Here is a 15,460-nt window from a genome sequence, read left to right on the forward strand (position 1 = left end):
ACCAAACATGCATTATGTCTTAAAATGCCTATAATATTGTATCCAAGTGAGTTTTAGTAGAATCATTTGTTTTTGTAAGGTTTGCAAATACAACATTTTGGTTTTACTCACTATGACAGTATACTGTCACATTCAATCTGACTATTATTTAAACATAAATTCTAAACCACAGATGCAAAATGGCCAATAATGCCTGGAGAAATGTATTTTTGTGAGTTTTACTGGAAAAAAAAACATTTTGTAAGGTTTGTTTGGACAAAAGTTTTTTTTTTACTCAATATGATGGTATAACTATCTTACTAAATTTGAAAGTTATATATAGGGACGGCGTGGCGTAGTGGAAGAATGGCCGTGCGCGACCCGAGGGTCCCTGGTTCAATCCCCACCTAGTACCAATCTCGTCATGTCCGTTGTGTCCCGAGCAAGACACTTCACCCTTGCTCATGATGGGTGCTGGTTAGCGCCTTGCATGGCAGCTCCCTCCATCAGTATGTGGATGTGTGTGTGAATGGGTAAATGTGGTAGTAGTGAGTACCTTGAAGGTAGAAAAGCGCTATACAAGTACAACCCATTTATCATTTATCATTTATATAAACATAACTTCAAAACCAAACATGCAATCCGTCTAAAAATGCCTGTAATATTGAATCTATGTGAGTTTTACCATATTCAGGTATTTTGGTAAGGTTTACAAATACAAAAATTTGGTTTTACTCATAATGACAGTATAACTGCCACGTTCAAAATGACAGTTATTTAAACATAACTCCTAAAACAAAAATGCTAAATGGATAATAATGACTGGAGAAATGCATCTTTGTGAGTTTTACTGAAAAAAAAAAAAATTGTAAGGTTTGTAAAGACACAAGTTAGTTTTTTTTTACTCTCCAGCGCCCCCCGCGACCCCAAAGGGAATAAGCGGTAGAAAAATGGATGGATGGATGACAGTATAACTGTCATACTAAATGTACAATGTATATAAAAAAAACTCCAAAACCAAACATGCATTGTGTCTAAAAATTCCTGCAACATTGCATCCATGTGAGTTTTACTAGAATCAGTTGTTTTTTTAAGGTTTGCAACTACAAAATATTGGTTTTACTCACTATGACAGTATGATGTCACATTCAAACTGACAGTTATTTAAACATAACTCCTAAACCACACATACAAAATGACTGATAATGCCTGGAGAAATGTATCTTTGTGAGTTTTACTGAAAAAAAAAAAAAATATTTTGTAAGGTTTGTAAAGACACAAGTAAGTTTTTTTTACTCAATATGACAGTATAACTGTCATACTAAATATGAAAGTTATTTAAACATAACTCCAAAACCAAACATGCATTATGTCTAAAAATGTCTGTAATTTTGTATCTATGTGAGTTTTACTACAATCAGGTATTTTGGTGAGGTTTACAAATACAAAAATAAGGTTTTACTCATAATGACAGTATAACTGCCACACTCAATATGGCAGTTTTTTAAATATAACTACTAAACCACACATGCAAAATGGCTAATAATGCTTGAAAAAATGTGTATTTGTGAGTTTTACTGGAAAAAAAAAAGTAAGGTTTGTAAAGACACAAGTTATTTTTTTTACTCAATATGACATTTTAACTGTCATACTAAATGTAAAAGTTATATAAACATAACTCCAAAATAAAACATGCATTATATCTAAAAATGCCTGTAATTGTGTATCCATGTGAGTTTTACTAGAATCAGTTGTTTTTGTAAGGTTTGCAAATACAAAATATTGGTTTTACTCACTATGACAATATACTGCTGTCATATTGAGTAAAAAACAAAACAAACTTGTGTTATAACAAACCTTACAAAATATTTTTTTCCGGAAAAATTAACAGAGATACATTTCTCCAGGCATTATTAGTCATTTTGACTGTGTGGTTTAGAAGTTATGTTTAAATAACTGTCAGATTGAATGTGACAGTATACTGTCATAGTGAGTAAAACCAATTTTTTGTATTTGTAAAACTTACAAAAAAAACTGATTCTAGTAAAACTCACATGGATACATCACTTCAGGCATTTTTAGACAAAATGCATGTCTGGTTTTGGAGTTATGTTTATATAACTTTTCCATTTAGTATGACAGTTATACTGTCTTTTTGAGTAAAAAAAAACTAACTTGTGTCTTTACAAACCTTACAATTTTTATTTTTTTTCCCAGTAAAACTCACAAAGATACATTTCTCCAGGCATTATTAGCCATTTAGCATGTTTTGTTTAGGAGTTATGTTTAGAAAAACTGTCATTTCGAATGTGGCAGTTATCCGTCATTATGAGTAAAACCTAATTTTTTGTAATCCTTACCAAAATACCTGATTCTGGTAAAAATCACACATATTCAATATTACAGACATTTTTAGACAGATTGCAAGTTTGGTTTTGGAGTTATGTTTATATAACTTTCAAATTTAGTAAGACAGTTATACTATCATATTGAGTAAAAAAAAACTAACTTATGTCTATACAAACCTTAGAAAATATTTTTTTCCGGTAAAATTCACAAAAATACATTTCTCCAGGCATTATTATCCATTTTGCATCCGTGGTTTAGAATTTATGTTTAAATAACAGGCAGATTGAATGTGACAGTATACTGTCATAGTGAGTAAAACCTATTTTTTGTATTTGTAAACCTTACCAAAATTCCTGATTCTGGTAAAACTCACATAGATACAATATTACAGGAATTTTTAGACATAAAACATGTTTGGTTTTGCAGTTGTGTTTATATAACTTTCATATTTAGTATGACAGTTATGCCATCATATTGTGTAAAAAAAACTAATTTGTGTCTTTACAAACCTTACAAAATATTTTTTTTCCATTAAAATTCACAAAGATACATTTTTCCAGGCATTATTAGTCATTTTGTATTTGTTTTTTAGGAGTTATGTTTAAAAAACTGTCATAATGAGTGTGGCAGTTATACTGTCATTATGAGTAAAACCTAATTTTTGTATTTGTAAACCTTACCAAAATACCTGATTTTGGTAAAACTCACATAGATTCAATATTACAGGCATTTTTAGACGGATTGCAAATTTGGTTTTGGAGTTATGTGTATATAACTTTCATATTTAGTATGACAGTTATACTGTCAAATTGAGTAAAAAATAACAAACTTGTAATTTTACAAACCTTACAAAATATTTTTGTCCAGTAAAATTCACAGAGATACATTTTTCCAGGCATTATTAGTCATTTTGCATGTTTGGTTTAGAAGTTATGTTTAAATAGCTGTCAGATTGAATGTGACAGTACACTGTCATAGTGAGTAAAACCAATATTTTGTATTTGCAAAACTTACAAAAACAACTGATTCTAGTAAAACTCACATGGATACAATATTACAGGCATTTTTAGACATAATGCATGTTTGGTTTTGGAGTTATGTTTATACTACTTTTACATTTAGTATGACAGTTATACTGTCCATCCATCCATCCATTTTCTACCGCTTATTCCCTTCGGGGTCGCGGGGGGCGCTGGAGCCTATCCCAGTTACAATCGGGCGGAAGGCGGAGAAACACCCTGGAAAAGTCGCCACCTCATCATATTAAGTAAAAAAAAAAAAATTGTTTCTTTACAAACCTTACAAAATATGTTTTTCCAGTAATCTCACAAAGATACATTTCTCCAGGCATTATAGCCATTTCGCATGTGTGGTTTGGTAGTTATGTTTAAATAACTGTCAAATTGAATGTGACAGTATACTATCATGGTGAGTAAAACCAATATTTTGAAATTGCAAACCTTACTACAACAATTGATTTTAGTAAAACTCGCATGGATACAAAATTACAGTCATTTTTAAACATAATGCATGTTTGGTTTTGGAGTTATGTTTATATATTTTTTTACATATACTATTACAGTTATACTGTCATATTGAGTAAAAAAAACTAACTTGTGTCTTTATAAACCTTAAAAAAAAATGTTTTCCAGTAAAACTCACAAAGATACATTTCTCCAGGCATTATTAGCCATTAACCATGTTTGGTTTAGAGTTATGTTTAAATAACTGTCATATTGAGTGTGGCAGATATACTTTCATTATGAGTAAAACCTATTTTTTGTATTTGTAAAATTACCAAAATAACTGATTCTGATAAAACTAACATGGATAAAATATTACAGGATTTTTTTAGACATAAAGCATGTTTCCATCATATTGAGTAAAAAAAACTAACTTGTGTCTATACAAACCTTACAAAATATTTTTTTTCCAGTAAAACTCACAAAAATACATTTCTCCAGTTATTATTAGCCATTTTGCATCTGTGGTTTAGAATTTGTGTTTAAATAACAGTCAGATTGAATGTGACAGTATATTGTCATAGTGAGTAAAACCTAATTTTTGTATTTGTAAACCTTAACAAAATACCTGATTCTAGTAAAACTCACATAGATTCAATATTACAGGTATTTTTAGACGGATTGCATGTTTGTATTGGAGTTATGTTTATATAACTTTTACATTTATTATGACAGTTATACAAACATATTAAATAAAAAAAAACTATTTTGTGTCTTATCAAACCTTACAATTTTTTTTTTTCCTGTAAAGTTCACAAAGATACATTTCTCCAGGCATTATTAGCCATTTTGCATGTGTGGTTTAGGAGTTATGTTAACATAACCGTCATATTGAGGGTGGCAGTTATACTGTCATTATGAGTAAAACCTAATTTTTGTATTTATAAACCTTACCAAAATTCCTGATTCTGGTAAAACTCACATAGATACAATATTACAGGCATTTTTAGACATAATGCATGTTTGGTTTTGGAGTTATGTTTATATATATTTTTGCAGGCATTATTAGCTATTTATCATGTTTGGTTTAGGAGTTATGTTTAAATAACTGTCATATCAAATAATGCAGTTATACTGTCATTATGAGTAAAACCCAAGTTTTGTATTTGTAAACCTTACCAAAATACCTGATTCTGGTAAAACTCATATAGATTAAATATTACAGGCAGTTTAAGACGGATTGCAAGTTTGGTTTAGGAGTTTGGTTTTGGAATGATGTTTATATTACTTTTATATTTAGTTTGACAGTTATACCATCATATTGAGTAAAAAAAAAAAAAAATTGTGTTTACAAACCTTACAAAATATTTTTTTCTAGTAAAACTCACAAAGATACATTTCTCCAGGCATTATTAGCTATTTAGCATGTTTGGTTTAGGAGTTATGTTTAAATAACTGTCATATCAAATAATGCAGTTATACTGTCATTATGAGTAAAACCCAAGTTTTATAAATTTGTGTATATGTAAACCTTACCAAAATACCTGATTCTGGTAAAACTCACATAGATACAATATTACAGGCATTTTTAGACGTATTGCAAGTTTGGATTTGGAGTTATGTTTATTTAACTTTTGTATTTAGTATGCCAGTTATACTGTCATATTAAGTAAAAAACTAACTTGTGTGTTTACAAACCTTACAATTTTTTTTATTTTTTCCAGGAAAACTCACAAAGATACATTGCTCCAGGCATTATTAGCCATTTTGCATTTTTGGTTTAGGAGTTATGTTTAAATAACTGTCATATTGAGTGTGGCAGTTATACTGTCATTATGAGTAAAACCTAGATTTTGTATTTGTAAACCTTACCAAAATACCTGATTCTGGTAAAAATCACATAGATACAATATTACAGGCATTTTTAGACACAATGCATGTTTGGTTATACCATTATAATGAGTAAAAAATATAACTTGTGTCTTTATAAACCTTACTCTTTTTATTTTTCCCAGTAAAACATTTCTCCAGGTACAACTTTCATATTTAGTATGACAGTTATACCATTATAATGAGTAAAAAATAAAACTTGTGTCTTTATAAACCTTACTCTTTTTATTTTTCCCAGTAAAACTCACAAAGATACATTTCTCCAGGTATAATTAGCCATTTATCATGTTTGGTTTAGGAGTTATGTTTAAATAACTGTCATATTGAGTGTGGCAGTTATACTGTCATTACGAGTGAAACCTATTTTTTGTACAACATCGATACAATATCACAGGAATTTTTAGACATAAAGCATGTTTGGTTTTGGAGTTATGTTCATATAACGTTCATATTTAGTATGAAAGTTATACCATCATATTGAGGGGAAAAAACCAAACTAATTTGTATCATTACAAACCTTACAAAATATTGTTTTCCAGTAAAATTCACAAATATACCTTTCCTAAGCATTATTAGTCATTTTGCATTTGTGTTTTAGGAGTTATGTTTAAATAACTGTCATATTGAGTGTGGCAGTTATACTGTCACTATGAGTAAAACCTAATTTTTGTTTTTGTAAACCTTACCAAAATACCTGATTCTGATAAAACTCACGTATTGCATTTTTGGTTTTGGAGTTGTGTTTATATAACTTTCATATATAGTATGACAGCTATACTGTAAAATTGTATACAAAAAACAACTAACTCGTGTCTTTACAAACCTTACAAAATATTATTTCCAGTAAAATTCACAAAGATACATTCCTCAAGGCAGTATTAGCCATATTGTCAGATTGATTGTGACAGTATACTGTCAATATGAGTAAAACTAATATTTTGTATTTGTAAACCTTACAAAAACAACTGATTCTAGTAAAACTCACATGGATACAAAATTATAGGCATTTTTAGACATAATGCATGTTTGGGGGCAGTCAATGTGACAGTTATACTGTCATTATGAGTAAAACCTAATTTTTTTATTTTTCAACCTTACCAAAATACCTGATTCTGGTAAAACTCACATAGATACAATATTACAGGCATTTTTAGACATAATGCATGTTTGGTTTTGGCGTTATGTTTATATAACTGTCATTTTGAATGTGGCAGTTATACTGTCATTATGAGTAAAACCTATTTTTTGTATTTGTAAACCTTACCAAAATACTTGATTCTGGTAAAACCCACATCGATACAATATTACAGGACTTTTTAGACACAAAGTATGTTTGGTTTTGGAGTTATGTTTATATAACTTTTATATTTAGCATGACAGTTATACCATCATATTGAGTAATAAAACACTAATTTGTATCTTTACAAACCTTACAAAATATTGTTTTCCAGTAAAATTCACAAATATACATTTCTCTAAGCATTATTAGTCATTTTGCATTTGTGTTTTAGGAGTTATGTTTAAATAACTGTCATATTGAGTGTGGCAGTTATACTATCACTATGAGTAAAACCTTATTTTTTATTTCTAAACCATACCAAAATACCTGATTCTGATAAAACTCACATATAATAAATATTACAGACATTTTTAGACGGATTGCATGTTTGGTTTTGGAGTTATGTTCATAAAACTTTCATATAAAGTATGACAGCTATACTGTAAAATTAAGTTAAAAAAAAATTAACGTGTGTCTTTACAAACCTTACACAATTTTTGTTAAGTAAAATTCACAAAAATACATTCCTCCAGGCATTATTAGCCATTTTGTCAGATTGATTGTGACATTATACTCTCATTATGAGAAAAACTAATTAACCTTACAAAAACAACTGATTCTAGTAAAACTCACGTAGATACAAATTTATAGGAATTTTTAGACATAATGGTTTTGGAGTTATGTTTAAATAATTGTCATATTGAATGTGGCAGTATACTGTCATTATGAGTAAAACCTAATGTTTGTATTTGTCAACCTTACCAAAATACCTGATTCTGGTAAAACTCAAAAAGATACAATATTACAGGCATTTTTAGACAAAATGCATTTTGGTTTTGGAGTTATGTTTATATAACTTTCATATTTAGTGTGACAGTTATACCATCATATTAAATAAAAAAAAATAACTTGTGTCTTTATAAACCTTACACATTATTTTTTTCCAGTAAAACTCACAAAGATACCTTTCTCCAGGCATTATTAGTCATTTATCATGTTTGGTTTAGGAGTCATGTTTAAATAACTGTCATATCAAATGTTGCAGTTATACTGTCATTATGAGGGACGGCGTGGCGCAGTGGAAAAGTGGCCGTGCGCGACCCGAGGGTCCCTGGTTCAATCCCCACCTAGTACCAACCTCGTCATGTCTGTTGTGTCCTGAGCAAGACACTTCACCCTTGCTCCTGATGGGTGCTGGTTAGCGCCTTGCATGGCAGCTCCCTCCATCAGTGTGTGAATGTGTGTGTGAATGGGTAAATGTGGAAGTAGTGTCAAAGCGCTTTGAGTACCTTGAAGGTAGAAAAGCGCTATACAAGTACAACCCATTTATCATTTATTTATTTATGAGTAAAACCCAAGTTTTGTATTTGTAAAAACCTTACCAAAATACCTGATTCTGGCAAAACTCACATAGATTCAATATTACAGGCAGTTAAGCCAGACTGCAAGTTTGGTTTAGGATTTTGGTTTTGGAATTATGTTTATCTAACTTTCATTTTTAGTATGACAGTTATACCATCATATTGAGTAAAAAAACAACAACTAACTTTTGTCTTTACAAACCTTACAAAATATTTTTTTTCTAGTAAAACTCACAAAGATACATTTCTCCAGGCACATTAGCCATTTAGCATATTTGGTTTAGGAGTTATGTTTAAATAACTGTTATTTTGAATATGGCAGTTATACTGTCATTACGAGCAAAACTCAATTTTTGTATTTGTAAACCTTACCAAAATAACTGATTCTGGTAAAACTCACATATATTCAATATTACAGGCATTTTTAGACGGATTGCAAGTTTGGTTTTGGTGTTATATTAATTCATTTTTCATATTTAGTATGACAGTTATACTGTCATATTGAGTAAAAAAAAGCTAACTTGTGTCTTTACAAACCTTACAAACTATTTTTTTCCTGTAAAACTTACAAAGATACATTTCTCAATATGCCAGTAATGTTCTTAAAATCCTGAGAAAATCTAGAAATCTATCTGAGTTTTACAAGAATCAGTTATTTTGGTAAGGTGTACAATTACATAAATTAGGGGTTTACTCATGACAGATAACTGCTACATTCAATTTGACTGTTATTTAAACATAACTCACACATGCAAAATAGGTTAATAAAGCCTAAAACAATGTATCCTTGTGAGTTTTACTCGAAACATATGCTATTTTAAGGCTTGCAAACACAAAAAGTAGTTTTTTACTCATTTTGACAGTAATGTTCTTAAAATCCTGAGATAATGCGAAATAAGCAATACAAATGTTTTTCAACATAATTCCTACACCAAACATGCAACACGTCTAATCATGCCTGAAGACATGTATCTTTCTTAGTTTTAGTAGAAAAATTATCTTTTGTAAGTTTTGCAAAGAAGTTGTGGTGAAGAAGGAGCTGAGCCGGAAGGCAAAGCTCTCGATTTACCGGTCGATCTACGTTCCCTTCCTCACCTATGGTCATGAGCTTTGGGTCATGACCGAAAGGACAAGATCACGGGTACAAGCGGCCGAAATGAGTTTCTTCCGCCGAGTGGCGGGGCTCTCCCTTAGAGATAGGGTGAGAAGCTTTGTCATTCGGGGGGAGCTCAAAGTAAAGCCGCTGCTCCTCCACATCGAGAGGAGCCAGATGAGGTGGTTCGGGCATCTGGTCAGGATGCCACCCGAACGCCTCCCTAGGAAGGTGTTTCGGGCACGTCCGACCGGTAGGAGGCCACGGGGAAGACCCAGGACACGCTGGGAAGACTATCTCTCCCTTTAGTTTTTTTTCATAATGACAGTATAACTGCTACATTCAATTTGACTGTTATTTAAACATAACTTCCTAATCACACATGCAAATAGGTTAATAAAGCCTAAAACAACTTGTGAGTTTTACTCGAAACATTTGCTATTTTAAGGCTTGCAAACACAAAAAGAAGTATTTTACTCATTAATTACTCAGTAATGTTCTTAAAATCCTGAGATAATGCGAAATAAGCAATAAAACTGTTTTTCAATATATTTCCTACACCAAACTTGCAACATGTCTAATAATGCGTGAAGATATGTATCTTTGTTAGTTTTACTAGAAAAATTATCTTTTGTAAGTTTTGCAAAGAGCCAAGTTAGTTTTTTAATTCAATATGACAGTATAACTGTCATACCAAATATGAAAGTGATATAAACAAAACTCCAAAACTAAACATGCATTATGTCTAAAAATGCCTAAAATATTGTATCTATGTGAGTTTTACAAGAATCAGTAAATTTGGTAAGGTGTACAATTACATAAATTAGGGGTTTACTCATAATGACAGTTAACTGCTACATTCAAATGTACAGTTATTTAAACATAACTTCTAACCACACATGCAAAATAGGCTAATAAAGCCTAAAACAATGCATCCATGTGAGTTTTACTCGAAACATATGCTATTTTAAGGCTTGCAAACACAAAAAGTAGTTTTTTTTTACTCATTATGACAGTAATGTTCTTAAAATCCTGAGATAATGCGAAATAAGCAAAAAAAATGTTTTTCAATATAATTCCTACATCAAACATGCAACATGTCTAATATTGCCTGAAGACATGTATCTTTGTTAGTTTTACTAGAAAAATTATTTTTTGTAAGTTTTGCAAAGAGGCAAGTTAGTTTTTTTAATTCAATATGACAGTATAACTGTCATACCAAATATGAAAGTTATATAAACATAACCACAAAACTAAACATGCATTATGTCTAAAAATGCCTAAAATATTGTATCTTTGTGAGTTTTTCAAGAATCAGTAAATTTGGTAAGGTGTACAACTACATAAATCAGGGGTTTACTCATAATGACTGCTACATTCAATTTGACAGTTATTTAAACATAACTTCTAACCACACATGTAAAATAGGCTAATAAAGCCTAAAACAATGCATCCATGTGAGTTTTACTCGAAACATATGCAATTTTAAGGCTTGCAAACACAAAAATAAGTATTTTACTCATTAATTACTCAGTAATGTTCTTAAAATCCTGAGATAATGCGAAATAAGCTTAAAAATGTTTTTCAATAAATTTCCTACACCAAACATGCAACATGTCTAATAATGCGTGAAGATATGTATCTCTGTTAGTTTTACTAGAAAAATTATCTTTTGTAAGTTTTGCAAAGAGGCAAGTTAGTTTTTTAAATTCAATTTGACATTATAACTGTCATACCCAATATGAAATATATATAAACATAACTCCAAAATTGAAGATGCATTATGTCTAAAAATGCCTGAAATTTTGTATCTATGTGAGTTTCACCAGAATCAGGTAATTTGGTAAGGTTTTCAAATACAAACATTAGGGGTTTACTCATAATGACAGTTAACTGCTACATTCAATTTGACTGTTATTTAAACGTAACTCCCTAACCACACATGCAAAATAGGTTAATAAAGCCTTAAACAATGCATCCTTGTGAGTTTTACTTAAAACAAATGAAATTTTAAGGCTTGCAAACACAAAAAGAAGTATTTTACTCATTATGACAGTAATGTTCTTAAAATCCTGAGATAATGCGAAATAAGCAATAAAAATGTTTCTCAACATATTTCCTACACCAAATATGCAACATGTCTAATAATGCGTGAAGATATGTATCTCTGTTAGTTTTACTAGAAAAAATATCTTTTGAAAGTTTTGCAAAGAGGCAAGTTAGTTTTTTTAATTCAATATGACAGTATAACTGTCATACCAAATATGAAAGTGATATAAACAAAACCCCAAAACTAAACATGCATTATGTCTAAAAATGCCTAAAATATTGTATCTATGTGAGTTTTACAAGAATCAGTAAATTTGGTAAGGTGTACAATTACATAAATTGGGGGTTTACTCATAATGACAGATAACTGCTACATTCAATTTGACAGTTATTTAAACATAACTTCTAACCACACATGCAAAATAGGCTAATAAAGCCTAAAACAATGCATCCATGTGAGTTTTACTCCAAACATATGCTATTTTAAGGCTTGCAAACACAAAAAGAAGTATTTTACTCATTATGACAGTAATGTTCTTAAAATCCTGAGATAATGCGAAATAAGCAATAAAAATGTTTCTCAACATATTTCCTACACCAAACATGCAACATGTCTAATAATGCGTGAAGATATGTATCTCTGTTAGTTTTACTAGAAAAATTATCTTTTGAAAGTTTTGCAAAGAGGCAAGTTAGTTTTTTTAATTCAATATGACATTATAACTGTCATACCCAGTATGAAATATATATAAACATAACTCCAAAATTTAAGATGCATTATGTCTAAAAATGCCTAAAATATCGTATCTATGTGAGTTTCACCAGAATCAGGTAATTTGGTAAGGTTTACAAATACAAACATTAGGGGTTTACTGATAATGACAGTTAACTGCTACATTCAATTTGACTGTTATTTAAACGTAACTCCCTAACCACACATGCAAAATAGGTTAATAAAGCCTAAAACAATGCATCCTTGTGAGTTTTACTTAAAACAAATGAAATTTTAAGGCTTGCAAACACAAAAAGAAGTATTTTGCTCATTATGACAGTAATGTTCATAAAATCCTGAGATAATGCGAAATAAGCAATAAAAATGTTTCTCAACATATTTCCTACACCAAACATGCAACATGTCTAATAATGCGTGAAAATATGTATCTCTGTTAGTTTTACTAGAAAAATTATCTTTTGAAAGTTTTGCAAAGAGGCAAGTTAGTTTTTTTAATTCAATATGACAGTATAACTGTCATACCAAATATGAAATATATATAAACATAACTCCAAAATTGAACAAGCATTATGTTTAAAAATGCCTAAAATATTGTATCTATGTGAGTTTTACAAGAATCAGTAAATTTGGTAAGGAGTACAATTACATAAATTAGGGGTTTACTCATAATGACAGATAACTGCTACATTCAATTTGACAGTTATTTAAACATAACTTCTAACCACACATGCAAAATAGGCAAGCCTAAAACAATGCATCCATGTGAGTTTTACTCGAAACATATGCTATTTTAAGGCTTGCAAACACAAAAAGTAGTTTTTTTTACTCATTATGACAGTAATGTTCTTAAAATCCTGAGATAATGCGAAATAAGCAATAAAAATGTTTCTCAACATATTTCCTACACCAAACATGTAACATGTCTAATAATGCGTGAAGATATGTATCTCTGTTAGTTTTACTAGAAAAATTATCTTTTGTAAGTTTTGCAAAGAGGCAAGTTAGTTTTTTAAATTCAATATGACATTATAACTGTCATACCCAATAGAAATATATATAAACATAACTCCAAAATTGAAGATGCATTATGTCTAAAAATGCCTAAAATATCGTATCTATGTGAATTTCACCAGAATCAGGTAATTTGGTAAGGTTTACAAATACAAACATTAGGGGTTTACTCATAATGACATTTAATTGCTACATTCAATTTGACTGTTATTTAAACGTAACTCCCTAACCACACATGCAAAATAGGTTAATAAAGCCTAAAACAATGCATCCTTGTGAGTTTTACTTAAAACAAATGAAATGTTAAGGCTTGCAAACACAAAAAGAAGTATTTTACTCATTATGACAGTAATGTTCTTAAAATCCTGAGATAATGCGAAATAAGCAATAAAAATGTTTTTCAACATAATTCCTACTTTAAACATGCAACATGTCTAATAATGCCTGAAGACATGTATCTTTGTTAGTTTTAATAGAAAAAATATATTTTGTAAGTTTTGCAAAGAGGCAAGTTAGTTTTTTAATTCAATATGACAGTATAACTGTCATACCAAATATGAAAGTGATATAAACAAAACTCCAAAACTAAACATGCATTATGTCTAAAAATGCCTAAAATATTGTATCTATGTGAGTTTTACAAGAATCAGTAAATTTGGTAAGGAGTACAATTACATAAATTAGGGGTTTACTCATAATGACAGATAACTGCTACATTCAATTTGACAGTTATTTAAACATAACTTCCAACCACACATGCAAAATAGGCTAAAAAAGCCTAAAACAATGCATCCATGTGAGTTTTACTCGAAACATATGCTATTTTAAGGCTTGCAAACACAAAAAGAAGTATTTTACTCATTATGACAGTAATGTTCTTAAAATCCTGAGATAATGCGAAATAAGCAATAAAAATGTTTTTCAATATATTTCCTACACCAAACATGCAACATGTCTAATAATGCGTGAAGATATGTATCTCTGTTAGTTTTACTAGAAAAATTATCTTTTGTAAGTTTTGCAAAGAGGCAAGTTAGTTTTTTAAATTCAATATGACATTATAACTGTCATACCCAATATGAAATATATATAAACATAACTCCAAAATTGAAGATGCATTATGTCTAGAAAAGGCCTAAAATATTGTATCTATGTGAGTTTCACCAGAATCAGGTAATTTGGTAAGGTTTACAAATACAAACATTAGGGGTTTACTCATAATGACAGTTAACTGCTACATTCAATTTGACTGTTATTTAAACGTAACTCCCTAACCACACATGCAAATTGGGTTAATAAAGCCTAAAACAATGCATCCTTGTGAGTTTTACTTAAAACAAATGAAATTTTAAGGCTTGCAAACACAAAAAGAAGTATTTTACTCATTATGAGAGTAATGTTCTTAAAATCCTGAGATAATGCGAAATAAGCAATAAAAAATGTTTCTCAACATATTTCCTACACCAAACATGCAACATGTCTAATAATGCGTGAAGATATGTATCTCTGTTAGTTTTACTAGAAAAATTATCTTTTGTAAGTTTTGCAAAGAGGCAAGTTGGTTTTTTTAATTCAATATGACAGTATAACTGTCATACCAAATATGAAATATATATAAACATAACTTCAAAATTGAAAAGGCATTACGTTTAAAAATGCCTAAAATATTGTATCTATGTGAGTTTCACCAGAATCAGGTAATTTGGTAGTTTACATACAATTTTTTTTTTTTCATAATGACAGTAATACTGCTACATTCAAGTTGACTGTTATTTAAAAATAACTTCCTAATCACACATGCAAATAGGTTAATAAAGCCTAAAACAATGCATCCTTGTGAGTTTTACTCGAAACATTTGCTATTTTAAGGCTTGCAAACACAAAAAGTAGTTTTTTACTCATTATGACAGTAATGTTCTTAAAATCCTGAGATAATGCGAAATAAGCAATAAAAATGTTTTTCAACACATTTCCTACACCAAACATGCAACATGTCTTATAATGCGTGAAGATATGTATCTCTGTTAGTTTTACCAGAAAAATTATCTTTTGTAAGTTTTGCAAAGAGGCAAGTTAGTTGTTTTAATTCAATATGACAGTATAACTGTCATACCAAATATGAAATATATATAAACATAACTCCAAAATTGAACAAGCATTATGTTTAAAAATGCCTAAAATATTGTATCTATGTGATTTTCACCAGAATCAGGTAATTTGGTAAGGTTTACAAATACAATTTTTTTTTTCATA

This window comes from Nerophis lumbriciformis, linkage group LG15 (assembly GCF_033978685.3).
Source record: "Nerophis lumbriciformis linkage group LG15, RoL_Nlum_v2.1, whole genome shotgun sequence".
Taxonomy (NCBI): Eukaryota; Metazoa; Chordata; class Actinopteri; order Syngnathiformes; family Syngnathidae; genus Nerophis; species Nerophis lumbriciformis.